The sequence below is a fragment of the Mustela putorius genome, unplaced genomic scaffold (assembly GCF_011764305.1).
Source record: "Mustela putorius furo isolate JIRA1106 unplaced genomic scaffold, ASM1176430v1.1 tig00000228_pilon_pilon_pilon, whole genome shotgun sequence".
Lineage (NCBI taxonomy): Eukaryota > Metazoa > Chordata > Mammalia > Carnivora > Mustelidae > Mustela > Mustela putorius.
In genome coordinates, this window is record NW_025421322.1 from 5,051,882 (window position 1) to 5,066,685 (window position 14,804).

Below are 14,804 nucleotides of genomic sequence, written 5' to 3' on the forward strand. Positions count from 1 at the left end.
TGGTAGTCCCATAAACTAAACAAATACTTATCAAAATCCATTTTAAAGCTTTCTTTTAAAAAACTACATATACCCTGACAGCAACTCTGCTTTTCATTGTAACAATGATTTTCTGACACCATAAATAGCTGACAATTTAAGTTATACAAAAAGGAATCACTGGTTATTTGACCATACAACATAGTATAGAGAACATTCATTTAGGTCACTGTGCATAATTTCAGGAACCTATACTGGTAAATAAATAGTGGGGGAAATCTTCAAAACCTGACTCATATCTTTGGTTCTACCATTCCTCTAGAGTTAAATAAAGGCTCCTAAGGCAGTGAGAAAAGAACTATCTTTCCATACTATCTCCTACAGGGAGAGCTGCAAATAACAACCTATCAAATTTAAACATGGCTAGGTACATTTTAATGTAGTAACTGACTACCAAAAACCAGAATTTAAAAACAAAAAACCAAAAAACCATAATTATCATAAGCCATCTTTTGATTGAACCACAACTGGAAGTGATATATTAAAAATAATGTGTCCAGGGTGCCTGGGTGGCTCAGTGGGTTAAAGCCTCTGCCTTCGGTGCAGGTCATGGTCCCAGGGTCCTTGGGATCGAGCCCTGCATCTGGCTCTCTGCTCAGCGGGGAGCCTGCTTCCTCCTCTCTCTCTCTGCCTGATTTCTCCACCTACTTGTGATCTCTGTCAAATAAATGAATAAAATCTCTAAAAAAAAAAAAATAATATGTGTCCATATATAAGCTGATTTTGGCCCAAAGTAAACGGTGCTTTTGTAAATCTGAAACATCTCATTAAGATAAGTCTGAGGCATTTAATTTTCTTGGATTTTCATATATGGCTTTCTCTAAACAAAGGTAAACTACTAAAGTTCATTATAACAATGTTTGCTGTTACTCAAAAAGATTATTTAAATGTCTAAAGTTTTTTTTTTTAAGTTATGGCATTCATTTTTCCAATGTCAAATTTGAAAATGCCATATTTTCCTCTAATAAATCTATCCCCAATATAGCTGCCAAATTCAGCTATCAGAGCAGTGCAGGTTCTGGACCTAGTTCTTGCTGCCCAAATAATACTGAGGCACACACTTATAAAAACTCTAAAATATTAAACATCTCTTTATACTATGTGTGTTAAAGTAAAAATATAATAGGCACTACAATACATATTTGGAGAAGAGTAAAAATGCTTAAAAATAACAGCTAATACATGGATAAGCTTCAAAAAAATCCATGAAATCTCTAAAATGGTATACTAAATAGTGCATAACTGTACATTCTATGGACAGAATCCATAACTTTCAAGAGAGTCCCCAAGGAGTCTAAACAAAAGGTTAACAGCTACCGCTGAGATATTGGAATTTAATTTGCCAGTAGATGTTAACATCAGTTTCTGTAAATTTTCTGCTCTTGGTAATTCATATCAGAATGATATTCTTATCTATACTAACTGTTAACTCAGTTAGAATTCACTTGTATCCCGTTAAGGTTTGAAGCTGCAGTTATTTCCAAAAGAGTTAAGTTTTGGAGAAGGTTAATAGCAACTTCTTTCAAGACATGTCTCCAAAGGCAAAGGAAACAAGCAAGAATGAACTTTTGGGACTTCATCAAGATTAAAAGCTTCTGCAAAGCAAAGGAAATAGTCAACAAAACAAGGAGGCAACCCACGGAATGGGAGAAAATATTCACAAATGACACTACAGACAAAGGGCTGATATCCAGGATCTATAAAGAACTCCTCAAACTCAATGCATACAAAACAGATAATCTTGTCAAAAAATGGGCAGAAGACATGAATAGACACTTCTCTAAAGAAGACACACAAACGGCTAACAAACACATGAAAAAATGTTCACCATCATTAGCCATCAGGGAGCTTCAAATCAAGACCATGTTGAGATACCACCTTACACCAGTTAGAATGTCCCAAATCAACAAGACATTGTTGACAACAAGACAATAAACAAGTATTGGAGAAGATGTGGAGAAAGGGGAACCCTCTTACACTGTTGGTGGGAATGCAAGTTGGTGCAGTCACTTTGGAAAACAGTGTGGATATTCCTTAGGAAATTTAAAAAAAGAACTACCCTATGACCCGGCAATTGCACTACTGGGTATTTATCCCAAAGATACAGATGTAGTGAAAAGAGCCGTCATATGACCCCAGTGTTCATAGCAGCAATGTCCACAATAGCCAAACTGTAGAAAGAGCCAAGATGCCCTTCATCAGACGGATGGATAAAGAATATGTGGTCCATAAACACATATCCATATCAGAATGGATAAAGAATATGTGGTCCATAAACACAATGGAATATTACTCAGGCATCAGAAAGGATGAATACCCGACTTTTGCACCCATATAGATGGGACTAGAGGAGATTATGCGGAGTAACATGAGTCAAGCAGAGAGAGTCAATTATTATGGTTTCACTTACTTGTGGAGCATAAGGATAACACAGAGGACATTGGGAGAAGGAGAAGAGGAGTGAGTTGGGGGAAACGGGAGACAAACCGTGAGAGACTGTGAACACTGAAAAACACGCTGAGAGTTTTGGAAGGGCTGAGGTGGGGGCTTGGGTGATCTGGGTACTAAGGAGAGCACATATTGCATGGAGCACTGGGTGTGGTACATACAATGAATCTTAGAACGCTAAAAAAAAAAAAGTTTTGGGGAAGGTTAAAAAACAACTCTCATCCCTAAAACAAATGTCTCAGGTTCATAATGGAAGAATAAACATGAGGCATGTATATGGCCTAAAATAATCTATCCCATGTTTTATATAAAATTATACAAATAATGAATATTATAAACTAAATTAATATTGTAAACTAAAAGGGCAACTGATTATTAATATGTATATAAAGGTATTATAATGCTACTACATCTTCTTCACTTAAAATGGCAATTACCACTGGAAAATGTTTTTATCATTCCTCGTAAAGTAAATCAATGACAATATCTCTTTTTAAAATGTAATGGACACAGAGGTAAAATATTTGCTGTCCAATAAGAAAGAATCAGCAGTGGTGCTAGAAATACAATCTAAATGCCTTTCAATTATTTGAAGGTCTCCTCAGAAACATGAGCATATTATATGCAGCTCTAAGGAAATCTGGATTCTATTTATTGCTACCAAGTGGTTTTGTGGCTTTGGTTCAGTAACCACCTCTCTGTACCATCTGTAAAACAGGGAATACACAACTGTAGCAGTAATGAGGTTATGTACTCACCTGTTTCATTTTTCTCCCAAGCACATAGGAGGACCACATTTTCCATTCCATTTGCTGCTACATGCAGCCATGGATCTAGTCCTGACCAATGCAATGATGTATGCTCCTTCCAGGACTGGTCCCTAAATCTTCCTTTCACATATCCTTTGAGCTCTCACTCTTCATCACTGGCTTGTTGAATGTAGTAATTCTAGTGGTGACTCCAAGCAGGCCACAGGGGCAACTGGTCACAAGACGGAAGGAATGTGGATACTGGATTCATCCACATGGTTCTCTGTGTGAGAAATAAAGTTTTACTGTGCTCCACCGTGAGATTTTGGGGTTCTCTGTTTCAGATACAATTATCTTAACCTACCTTAGTGGGGGGAAATAAAATGAGGTAAAAAATTTAGAGTAGCTTGGGGGGGATTTTTAAATATTATACATATGTGGGGTAATGACAAGAACTTTTTATCCAGAAACTAAGGCATGGATTTTGGATTCACAAGTCTGGGTTCAAGCTCAGCCTCTGACACTTACTATGCTATGGGACACTGAGTTAAATTACTAATACAGTTTTTTCAACTACAAAATAGGAGTAATAATAATAATACCTACAGCCCACCAGATTATTATTAGGATTAAGCGAAATAAAATATACAAAGAATGCAGAATAGGGTATGGCACTTTTAACTACTTTACAAATACTAGCCAAACTATTAAAAATATTTAAGAAGATGGCACAAGTCTAACTAAACCACCTACTGAATAAAACTGTTGGAAAGATTATCATATTTAAGGTTAGTAATAAAACAAACTGATGGTTCTGAGAGGGCTTTTCTAATAGAATCAGAAAAATTAGTCACGTGGAAGTTTGGAATACATCATTATAGTACATTAATTTCTCTAAGGCAAATATGAATGTTTTTAGTCTTATGTTTATACAGCTACAAACCTACCTCAAGTGGTCTAGCACATATTTTAAAGATTCTATTTAATTGTCAGAGAGAGAGAGAGCGCACACGCGCACATGCACAAGCCCACCAGGCAGCTGGAGAAGCAAATTCCCTGCTAAGCAAGCAGCCCATGCAGGGAGCCCAATGCGGGAGTCTATCCTAGGACTCGGATCATGACCTGAGCCAAAGGCAGACACTTAACTGACTGAGCCACCCAGGCGTCCCGTGGTCTTTCCAATATTAAAAATGGATTAGGGGTGCTCGGGTGCTTCAGTGCGTTAAAGCCTCTGCCTTTGGCTCAGGGCTTGATCCCAGGATACTGGGATCAAGACCCCACATCAGGCTCTCTACTCAGCGGGGAGCCTGCTTCTCTCTCTCTGCCTGCCTCTCTGTCTACTTGTGATCTCTCTCTCTCTCTCTCTCTCTGTTAAATAAATAAATAAAATCTTTAAAAAAATGGATTACAAATTTTGATTCAACTATTTAAAACTGTATGAGGTGAGGGTAATTCTAAACAGATCATTAACATAGGCAAGTACAGTTTCCAGCAAGTTTTTTTTTTTTAAAGATTTTATTTATTTATTTGACAGAGAGAGACCAAGCAGGCAGAGAAGCAGGCAGAGAGAGAGAGAGGAGGAAGCAGACTCCCTGCCAAGCAGAGATCCCGATGTGGGACTCAATTCCAGGATTCTGAGATCACAACCTGAGCCGAAGGCAGAGGCTTAACCCACTGAGCCACCCAGGCGCCCCATCCAGCAAGTTTTTAAGAATGATTCAAATATACTATTTTGAGCTCTGTCCTTTAGTTTCTACAATTCCACAGAAAAAGAAACAAAGTTCAGAGCATACTATTCCCATATTCCCATATTCCATAACCCTCTCCAAAGAGGGTTCTTAAACAGCTTCACAAACATATACCTGCCACATTCACCTCCTGAAGCCTATTCTTGATTGGGATGTAGAACAGAATGGTACTTTGTGGTTTTAATAATACTCATTAAAACTACTATTTACTTAATCTATTACAAAAAGAAAGCTGATGCAGAAAGCAAAAGCCTTATTCATTCCATTTTTCCAAAAAGAGAAAGATTAAAAACATTTTGGCTGCCTCATGCCAGGCCTTCTTTGTTCAGAAGGACAAACCAACAGGTAAATAGGAAAGCATAATGCAAAATCCTGGGCATGACAGAGTACTCAGAAACATTCAAAATGCCACACATGATGGAATGCTTAGAGAAATTCAAAGGTTTTTAAATAGGTTTTAAAAAAGATATCTAGTTGCCAAAAATTTTTTGAACTGGTTAAAATATTTATTGCTACAGATTAACAGAAGGGTAATACTAACCTCATCTGAAATCTTAGCCACATCTATCTACTTTTCTGAATTTCAGTTTCCTTATTTACAAGTTGAACCAGATGATGTCAAAGGTCCCTTAATTCTAAAAGACTAAAATTCAGGGTGTCTGGCTGGCTCTGTTGGTTGAGCGACTGCCTTCAGCTCAGTTCATAAATTTTGAGTCCCTGGATGAGTCCTGCATCAGGCTTCCTGCTGAGCAGGGGGTCTGCTTCTCCCTCTGACCTTCCCCCTCATGCTTACTGGCTCTCATTCTCTAATAAATAAATAAAATCTTTAAAAAAACAAAAAGACTAAAATTCCAATTACAAATGCATAGTTTTAATATACAGCATACTTTAGAGTTAAAAGTGGATAATTTAGATTTTTCTGAGACAATTTTGTTTTAAAAAATCTCCAAATTCTCTAAAATGTTAGTATGTTCTTTTGTAAATCCAGTGGAATGAGTATAATCTTTGCCTTTTTGGTAGTCTTCTTCTGAGACCAAATACGGAAGCACATATGTGACTGATCCAGAATTACTAAGTTGAACTGAAAGTCAGGATATAAACCTTTTCTTGGCTTTACAACTCTCCCAGAATAACTGTGCTTCACTCTTTTTCCCTATCAAATAAGGGAAAATGTGCTATCATCTATTTCACTGGATTAGTATTAAAGTATATTTTTGAAAGTATATTTTTGAATCCTGAACTCAGACAAGAGATTTTTTTTCCCCACTGGTAACTTGTCATAGCAAATCTAAGTATAAAAACAAAAGAAAGAAGTTCCCATGAGACTACTGCATATGAAGGTCCTGTTACTGCCCACACTGGAATCAGTTACAATGAATAAATCAATACAAAATGCTACTGTAATAGGAAGAATCTGGAAAGGTGAGTAGGTCCACTGCAGCACCAGATTTTAAATCTCTGATCTACATAAATACTGCCTAAACTAATCTATCCTGCAGTTTTTGTTTACATGAATAACCAACACTTCTTAAATAGGCATTCTTAAAAATAGTGAAATAAAGTCCTTCGGAAAGAGGGTTAGGGACTGATCAGTGGGTGTGAAAGGGGGAAATAAAACAACCATTTAGAAAAGCCTATCATCACAAGATAGATTATGTATAGCACAACGACTAATTCTTTCATCCAAATCAGGTTACCTGGTAAGCAGTTACACATAGCCAAATCAAACAGATGTCTCCTTATGGCAAGCAATACCGTTTAAAAAAACAAAACAAAACAAAATTTTTATTACGAATGACTATCCTTTGGCTTTTTACATAAACATAATATACTTTACTAATGTCCTTAGCAAAAACTTGTGGCACCACGTAGTAGATTGGTGGTCCTCAAAAGTTATGTTCCCATTCATGTCTGGAACCTGTTAATAATATCTCAGAAAAATTTTTAGTAGTTAACTTAGAATCACCAACCTGGAATGATTTGTGGAGATAAGATAGGAGTCAGGCCTTGAAAGAAGAGGACCTTAGATAAGTAGGGAAAATGGAAAAGGGTATTCCAGGCAGAGATAAAAGGCCTATGAAAAGTCATGGGGGTGAAACTAAGGATGTTTTATTAACGTATTTACCAAACAGATCAACTGGCTTCAATGTTGAGCCCCCCCCCCAGAATGGTGAGAGAATAAGGTTAGCTTGTGAAAGGTTTTGAATGCCATGAAAATTTGAAATTTATCTGTAAGAAGCAAATGAAGATTTGTAAACAAAAAGACTTATGTGATCATTCAGAAACCAGGTGATTAATGAAATTTCAGTCTGGGAAGATAAGAGAAAGTGGTTTGAAACTTTGGCTCTACCACATTAGCTGTGTGGATAATTCTTTAGACCAGCACAATCCAACAGCACTTCCTGAAATGATAGAAATATTCTAGACCTGCACTGTCCAATACGGTAGCCAGTAGTCGCATATGGCTATAGAGTATCTGAGACATAACTGGTACAACTGAGGAAATGGATTTAAAATTTTTTTTAATGTTAACTAATTTAAACTTAAATAGCCTCATGTATCTAGTGATGACACATTGGACTGAGTAGCTCTACACTATAGTTCTCTCACTTATAAAATGGAGAGGTTAAATTAGAACACTAGTGTCACTAGGATAAGTTCCACAGCCAAATCAAGTTGGTGCCACATTCCAAGAAAATAGTAAATGAGTATTCGAGTAGATGCACCTGAACATAACTAGAGCAATTCCAGGTTTGTAACCTTGTCATTTCACTCTTTGTATCTCTGTAATTAATTTAAGAGATGCCCTCTGTCTCCTGATTAGTGATTTTTCAAATTGGTCTTTAGGTTGATATTTCCTAGGAGTCTATGGTTAAATATCTAATGAATCTAATTTAATAGAACTTCTGTGGAAAGGAACAAACATTTCATGCAAAATGCCCCTAGATGTATGCTGTTCAGTATAAATATGTACTGGATCAAAAACTTAGTATGAATAAAAGAATGTAAAGTCACTCAATATATGCTGAAACGGTAATATTTTGGATACACTAGATTAAATAAAATATATTATGAAAATTAGTTTCATCTGCTTCTTTTTACTTTTAATTTAGCTAGTAGAAAAATCTTTAATTACTTATGACTCACATTAGACTTCATTAATAATGACAGCCCTGCTGTAGAGAGTTATGAAATAGATACCTTACATTACACATATTCAGTTAGTACATATTTATTCAACATCTATTATTGTCAAGCTTTATGCTAAATGCTGAGACCTTAACAGTGAACAAAGAGAATGGTCCCTGCCATAATTTTTAAATTATCTCCTATACTTCTAATGCACATTTCACATATATTATCACATTTGTAATAATGCATAAGGATAATTTAATTTTAGAATAATTTACCATATGGGGGAGCAAATGCCAATACTTGACTTAGAAATGACAGAATATAAAGCATAAAGACTCACACTAATGGCTGTCTATTTTTGTAATACATACTATATAATGTTTATCTGGAAGCCTAATACTATCACATTCCAACAGCTTCTTCCAGTTTCTTGATGCCTCCCTCTAACTAGTTTGCTCCCTCTTTATGGCTCACCTCTCCCAGACTGTCTCTTCAACTGGCAACCTGCCTGCTAATCATATTACAGCAGGGTTATTTATACTTTCAGGGGTCTACAAAGAAGGAAAGACGTTGAAAATGTAAAGTGTACATAATTTTAGGCAGCCAACTCCTGTTTTTTGGATCCAAGACTGAGATTTGAAGTTTCTTTTGGGTTTAAAACTTGGGTGATTTCTGTAGGATTTCACTTCATACTTAAAAGCACAAATTTACTTGAGAGCTAAAACAACTCATTAGTTTTGTCCCACTGAGGCGTTCACATAAGAAAACTTTACCAAATAGGACTTCTAAAATGAATTAACTAGTGGTATTTTATCTAGCAAATGATTTTCAAAATAAAATACTAGGTAACATCAATAGGTCAAAAATATGTATGTTTTTAAGGCTAATGGCATTGCTTTCAAGAAACTATTACCAATAAACTAAATGCTCAAGTTTATAGACAGCTACAAAGAAAGCAAGAAAAACAAACCTACTTTATCAAAAGGTGGTAATTTTTCCCACTTTAATAGAGAAAATATTACTGACATATGATAGCTATTGAGAAACAAATGAAGTACCCAAGTTTCAAACACCCAAAGTGATCTCACTGCCTTTTTTGGTTTAAGTCTACCACCATCTGAAATGCAGATGTGGTGAGCAAAGGAATTATTATCCCTCGGTCTATTGCTGTGCAGGTGTGGTTACATACGTAGTTGTTTCAATGTTATGCATCTTCTACGAGCAAACAAAAAACTATTATGACATTTTTTTTTAAGCTAAAGAAAATAATAATTACTCATTGGGGGGAAAATGCCTAAGGAAAATAGAGCTATTTTCCATAAATAATCAAATTAGCACTTTGCTAAAAAGGAGTGAAATCAAAATCTTTAAATGAAAGTAATTCATACAGGATCATGGGTCCTTTTAATCATTAAACTACTAGTGCTAACATGCCAAATACAATGCAATTAAATATAAGTTGACAAATTCAACTTTTCTTTGGTCTTCAACCCCAAATGGCCTATTTTTCATATGGGCCTCAAACAAAAGAGCATAAAGCTTAGTGCAAAATCAGTCTGCATTTGACAATCGATTGGCACTTGTTAGTAGCATCAGGAAAACAAGTAACAATTCCCTAAAATTTCCTTTATAACCTGAAGAGAGAATATAAGGAGACAATTCAGATGTAAATGTAACAAAATTTATCTGCTCCCCCCCCTTACTCTGTGCCCAGCACTAGACCAGGGTCTTTTTACACGTTATCTCAACTATTTGTCCTCCCCCCTCCCTCCTTGATAAATTCAGAAAACTACATTTTTCAATCCTCAGTGCCCTTCAGATTAAAAAAGCAAAACAAAGCTGGGAGAGTGGGAGATGATTACAAACCAAAGCATTTCTGTGATAAACCTAAATGTTTAAGGCTAAAATCAGAACCTGCCATAATACTATACCAGAGAGTCTTTCACATGCTAAAAAACTTTGCTTCAAATTACCTATATTTAATTCTATCTAATAACCCTATGATAGTATAGGTATCATATACCTATAACAAATAGTATCTTTCAATCTGATCTCACTAAAGAGAGGGGGCTCCAAGGGTCTTACATTCACAACTGGAAAAATATTACTTTATGACCTTCCCTACTTCAAATTTATGAAATACGTTTATTTGCAACTAAGATGCTGAGGTATCTTTAAAAACAGATACTAATCTAGTACCTTCCATACATTAGGTAGAAAAAAATATGGTTTCATTTAGTCAAGTAAAAAGGCACCCCAAATTCTACAAATCGCCAGGAAAATTTTAAAAAGAAATTTCAACACTGGTTAGATAGTAAAATGGACTGTTCTTTATTTAAGCTAATGATCAACTGAGGCCCTTCCCAAAATGAAACAACAATATTTTAAGTAGCCACTATCTGGAGACTTGGGTTGTGTTTCAACTCTTAAAACACACGGCAGTTTTTAAAAAGTTAATCTTACTGGACTCCTCCTGGAAGTCAACAATATTGAAAAAATATTTTAACATTAGTTGCCAAGTGTAATTTTTTCCCCCTCAGAAAGACACGTTGGGGTGACATTAAAATAGTTTCCATGGAGGCATGAAATTTAAACTTGCTATATTGTATACAATAAAAAAGAGTACTAAACAAAGAAAAAGGACCTTTTGCTGTTGTTGTTGTTGCATAATGTAATTAAGTCCCAAGACTTAATTCCAAATCTTTACCATGGAATTCCAAATAGCAAAAAAAGAACATTTGAAAATAAGAGTTAACAATAGATCATCGCCATTTTCGACACAGAGAGAAGTATTTACATTTTAATTCAGTCCAGTCAGTTGGGTGTTAAGGAAGCATAAAAAGGCAAATACGGTAATAGCTTGAATTATAAACAGACGTGGAAGGCTGCCTATTAAGATGGTTAATGGCAAAACTGAAAATGAAAACAAGGCATACCGTCATACTTCGTGTAACCAAGAGTCAAGGAATCTAGGTTAAAATAATAAAAAATGAATAAGACAGCCATGTTCTTACAAAAAGAAAAAAAAGTAGAACGGAAAGAAAAGATCACAAACATTTTAAGGCAACCATGGGGAAAGACTGCTTTACGCCTCCACTGTTTACTAACATTTAAAACTAGCATTTCTAGTCAACACCTGGGTTTGAAAATAGCAGCACGGAAACATTGTCTTTTCCAACGTAAACCCAACAGAACATTCTGCAACGTTCTGAATAGTAAACATTAACCAGAATAAAGCATCGTTCGCGTATTTCCACCTTTAAGGACCAATGGGAAAAAATTAAGACCTTTTTTTTCTCCCATATATAGCCTTGGCGCCCCTCTCTCCCCTCTTTTATTTATTGCCCTTGTCGCGGGGCTAATGAACCCTAAACTTCTTTTTCTTTTTCCCATTAATGGCAATGGGGAGGAAGAGCAACGAGAGAGGAAAACCCAAATGACAGGGAAAACGAAATTAAAAATCGTGGCATTTCTTGCTGGGTGAAGGCTAGGAACACCCTGAGGGTTTAGCAAGAGAGACGATCCTGGGTAGACCCCTCTTAAAGCACCCTTTAACTAAAGCAACACCATTTTTCGTCTGTTTAATTTCTGCTTTTGAAGGGGATGGCAGTTCTCCCCGAAGAATCTTCCCGGGTGCATGCCACCCATTCCCCAGAGCCCCCTGCAGCAGGGATTGGGGGCTCTCGCCCCAGGTCTGAATTTGCAGCGAGGCCCGGGAATCGGTCCCGTTAGAGCCGATTTCACCCATCAGGAATGCGCTCCACCCCCGCCGCCTCCGCGCGGCGGCCGCCCTCGGTGTCGGCTGCTTCGGCGGCCCGGGAAGTGCAGCCGGGGAGCGCCGCCTCGGCCCGTCACAACACTGCTGGGTTGGCCGCCGACTCCACAGACTGCCCCGGCCGGGAGGGCAGAGCTCGGGGCGGATCCCACGCTCAGGCTCAGCCTGCGCGGCCCAGGGGGCGCCAGCGCCGGGTCCGGGCTGTGAACGCGAAACCAGCCAGCGGCCTGACCCCCAGGACCAGGACCGACCCCCGCCCCGGCCCCTACCCCGGGACCCGGCCCGAGAGGGGGCGCCTTTCCCGTGGGATTTCTGAATCCATTTCCGTCCCGGGGAGGGGCGCGAGGGCAGCGGCCGTGCCGGAGCGCCTCGAGTCGGAAACGGGAGCCGCCCCTGTCCTCCCGCACCCAGGCGCAACCTCCACCCGCGCCGACCGTACCTTCAACTCCTCAGAGCGGCGGCGGGTGCCGGAGTGCGGGAGAGGAGGCCCATCTCTCAGCGGCGGCGGCAGAAGCCGAAGGAAGTACGGAGGAGGGCTCCTCAGACCCGCCGAGACGCCTCTCAGCTGGGGCGGGGGGAACGCAGAGGAGGGGTCCCGACCGCCGCTTTCCCGAACTCCTCCTCCGCAGTTCTGTCTTGACGGCTGTTCCCGGGAACCAGCGCCCCAACTGCCATTCTCCCCCTCCTTCAGCCCCCGCTGTCTCCGCCTCCTCCTCCCACTCCTTCCTCCCGCCCCCGGCCCACCCCGCCCCGCCCCGCCCCGGCGCGCCGCCCGCGTGCCGTGCGTCATGGCGTCACGCCCAGCGGGTCCGCCGCGGGCGGCTCTGGGACGCTGTCGTTCGCTCGCGCACGTTCGGCCTGGCGGGTCTTGGTGTGTCCCGCCTGCGACCGGGCGGCTGGGCGGACAGCGCCCCGCTCGTCCCTTACGCGGTCGAGTCAGCCGCCCTTTCTGCCCCTCGGCAAGCAGCACTTCGCCCCGAGCGGGCGGGGCTGTGGAGCAGGTGTCGCCTCCGAGGATGGGTGGTGTGGCCGGAGCTGCTCCGGACGTGGTGGTAGATGCTGGACTTGAGGACCCTGGCTCTTGGCATCCCGCACACCATTTATGACTCGTTTCTTTGTGTTCTCACGGTTCACCTGTTAGGTTGGTAACCCCAGGGAGGGCAAAGCCGGGATGTTGCTGCGAGTTTCTTCTCCCCTCCGCGTGGAATTGTCTTCCCCCAGGGTGACGGCGCTCCCACCCTTTGGTTCTTAGTTTTAAGAGACCCCATTCTTCCGCAGGGGCTGCTAGCAGCAGCGCTTCACCACCGTTTAACACCCTGTGTGAGCGTGCAGAGAATATCTGCCCCTCGCCTCTTCTCTTCCCCCCGCATCGCTTACTTTCACAAAGTCGCTTAAGTATTCAGAATTCATCCTTTAGTACTTACTGATACATTCTGAATTACTTGAATCCAGCTTTATGTGTTCCAGCCCCTTCTTATCCTTTAAGCCAGTCATACCTCCCCTTTGAATTTTTTAACCTGCCTCTGGTTTAGTATCAGTTCTTTTCAGTGCATAAACTGAATAAACTGAATAAACATAAACTGAATAAACATTCAGTGCAGACCGGGTTAATTCCTTCATAGTTGATGTCAGGATTAAGAGTCACTCTTCCCTGGAATACTGAGAAACGGAATGTGATGGATGCTGGACAGAATGTCCATTTGCCATCTGTTACTTAACTAAATATATCATCCTATCAATCCTTGTTTTAGAGCGTCTGTCTAATTTAAATTAGAAACAAACCAAGGAGCCATGGTCTTCCAGACAGTACTTGGTATCTTTGGTAACCCAGTAAATGTTTACCAATTAGAAAACTAAACAAGCTAAGCAGTTTAGGTCCAAGATTTTTTTTTTTTGTTTTGTTTGCTTTTTTGTTTTGTTTTTTAACCACAAATCTTAAAGGAAATCATTATGGGTATGTTTATTTTCATTTATTGGAAATTTTAAAGCTGTTATGCACTCCTTTAAATCCTACTTGAGGGGCACCTGGGTGGCTCAGTGGGTTAAAGCCTCTGCCTTCGGCTCAGTTCATGATCCCAGGGTCCTGGGATCGAGCCCCGCATCAGGCTCTCTGCTCAGCGGGGAGCCTGCTTCCTCCTCTCTCTCTCTGCCTACTTGTAATCTCTTTCTGTCAAATAAATAAATAAACTCTTAAAAAAAATAAATCTTATTTGAAAGCTGCCTACAATTTAATAAATGGGGTACTTTGTACCAATAGTACAAAAATAGTATAAGTTAAATGGATTTATGGAACTTGTTCATACATAATATAATCCTTAAGAATATTTCAACATGTTGAACATTGCAGAACAGATGGGACATTGGCTTGGAAGGAGGTTTTGAGGAAAGAGGCTATGTGAAGTGGAAACAGGTCTTGTACTCTGTACAATTGTCATCTTTTCCAGAGATTCCTTTTCCTGCTGTCCTCTTGAAAACTAGAGGGATTTCCTACTCTTCACTGAGGCAACATAGATCTGTTAAAAACAACAACAGCAAATATCTGTTGAACATCTCCACTTGGATTCCCACAGGTACATCAAACTCAGCCTGCCCAAGACACAATTTCTCTTTTCCTCAAAACTTGTGTCTGTCATTCACCCAGACCCAAGCCAGAAATCTAGGATTCTTCCCAAGTACCCCTGGTTCAGTCACTTCCAATTCATAATCAACCTTAAGCTCTGTTAAATATCCCTGTACTCTCTCTTCTATATCCCCGTCCTCCTGCCTTTAGGGCAGTGATTCCCACTTTGCACATCAGGATCCCCTGAGGAGCTTTGAAAAAAATCCTGATGCCCAGGATGCCTCCATCAATTAAGTCAGAATCTCTGAGGATTCAAGATTTAAAACAAACAAACAACAACAAAAAACCAA

The 14,804-nt window shown here is 39.6% G+C and overlaps 1 protein-coding gene across 2 annotated transcripts in view; it reads right to left on the reverse strand.

Moving 5' to 3' along the window:
• RNF19A (ring finger protein 19A, RBR E3 ubiquitin protein ligase) overlaps positions 1–12,472 on the reverse strand; it is a 58,217-nt gene extending 45,745 nt beyond the window's left edge. Inside the window, exons 1-2 of one of the 2 annotated variants that reach the window (XM_004768894.3) lie at positions 12,334–12,472; positions 3,246–3,519 (exon numbers count right to left, since the gene is read on the reverse strand). The gene's annotated coding sequence lies outside the window, so the exon portion shown is untranslated. The remainder of the gene's footprint in view (positions 1–3,245; positions 3,520–12,333) is intronic. The other variant, XM_004768895.3, reaches the window with a different exon arrangement.
• Between the last annotated feature and the right edge of the window lie 2,332 nt (positions 12,473–14,804).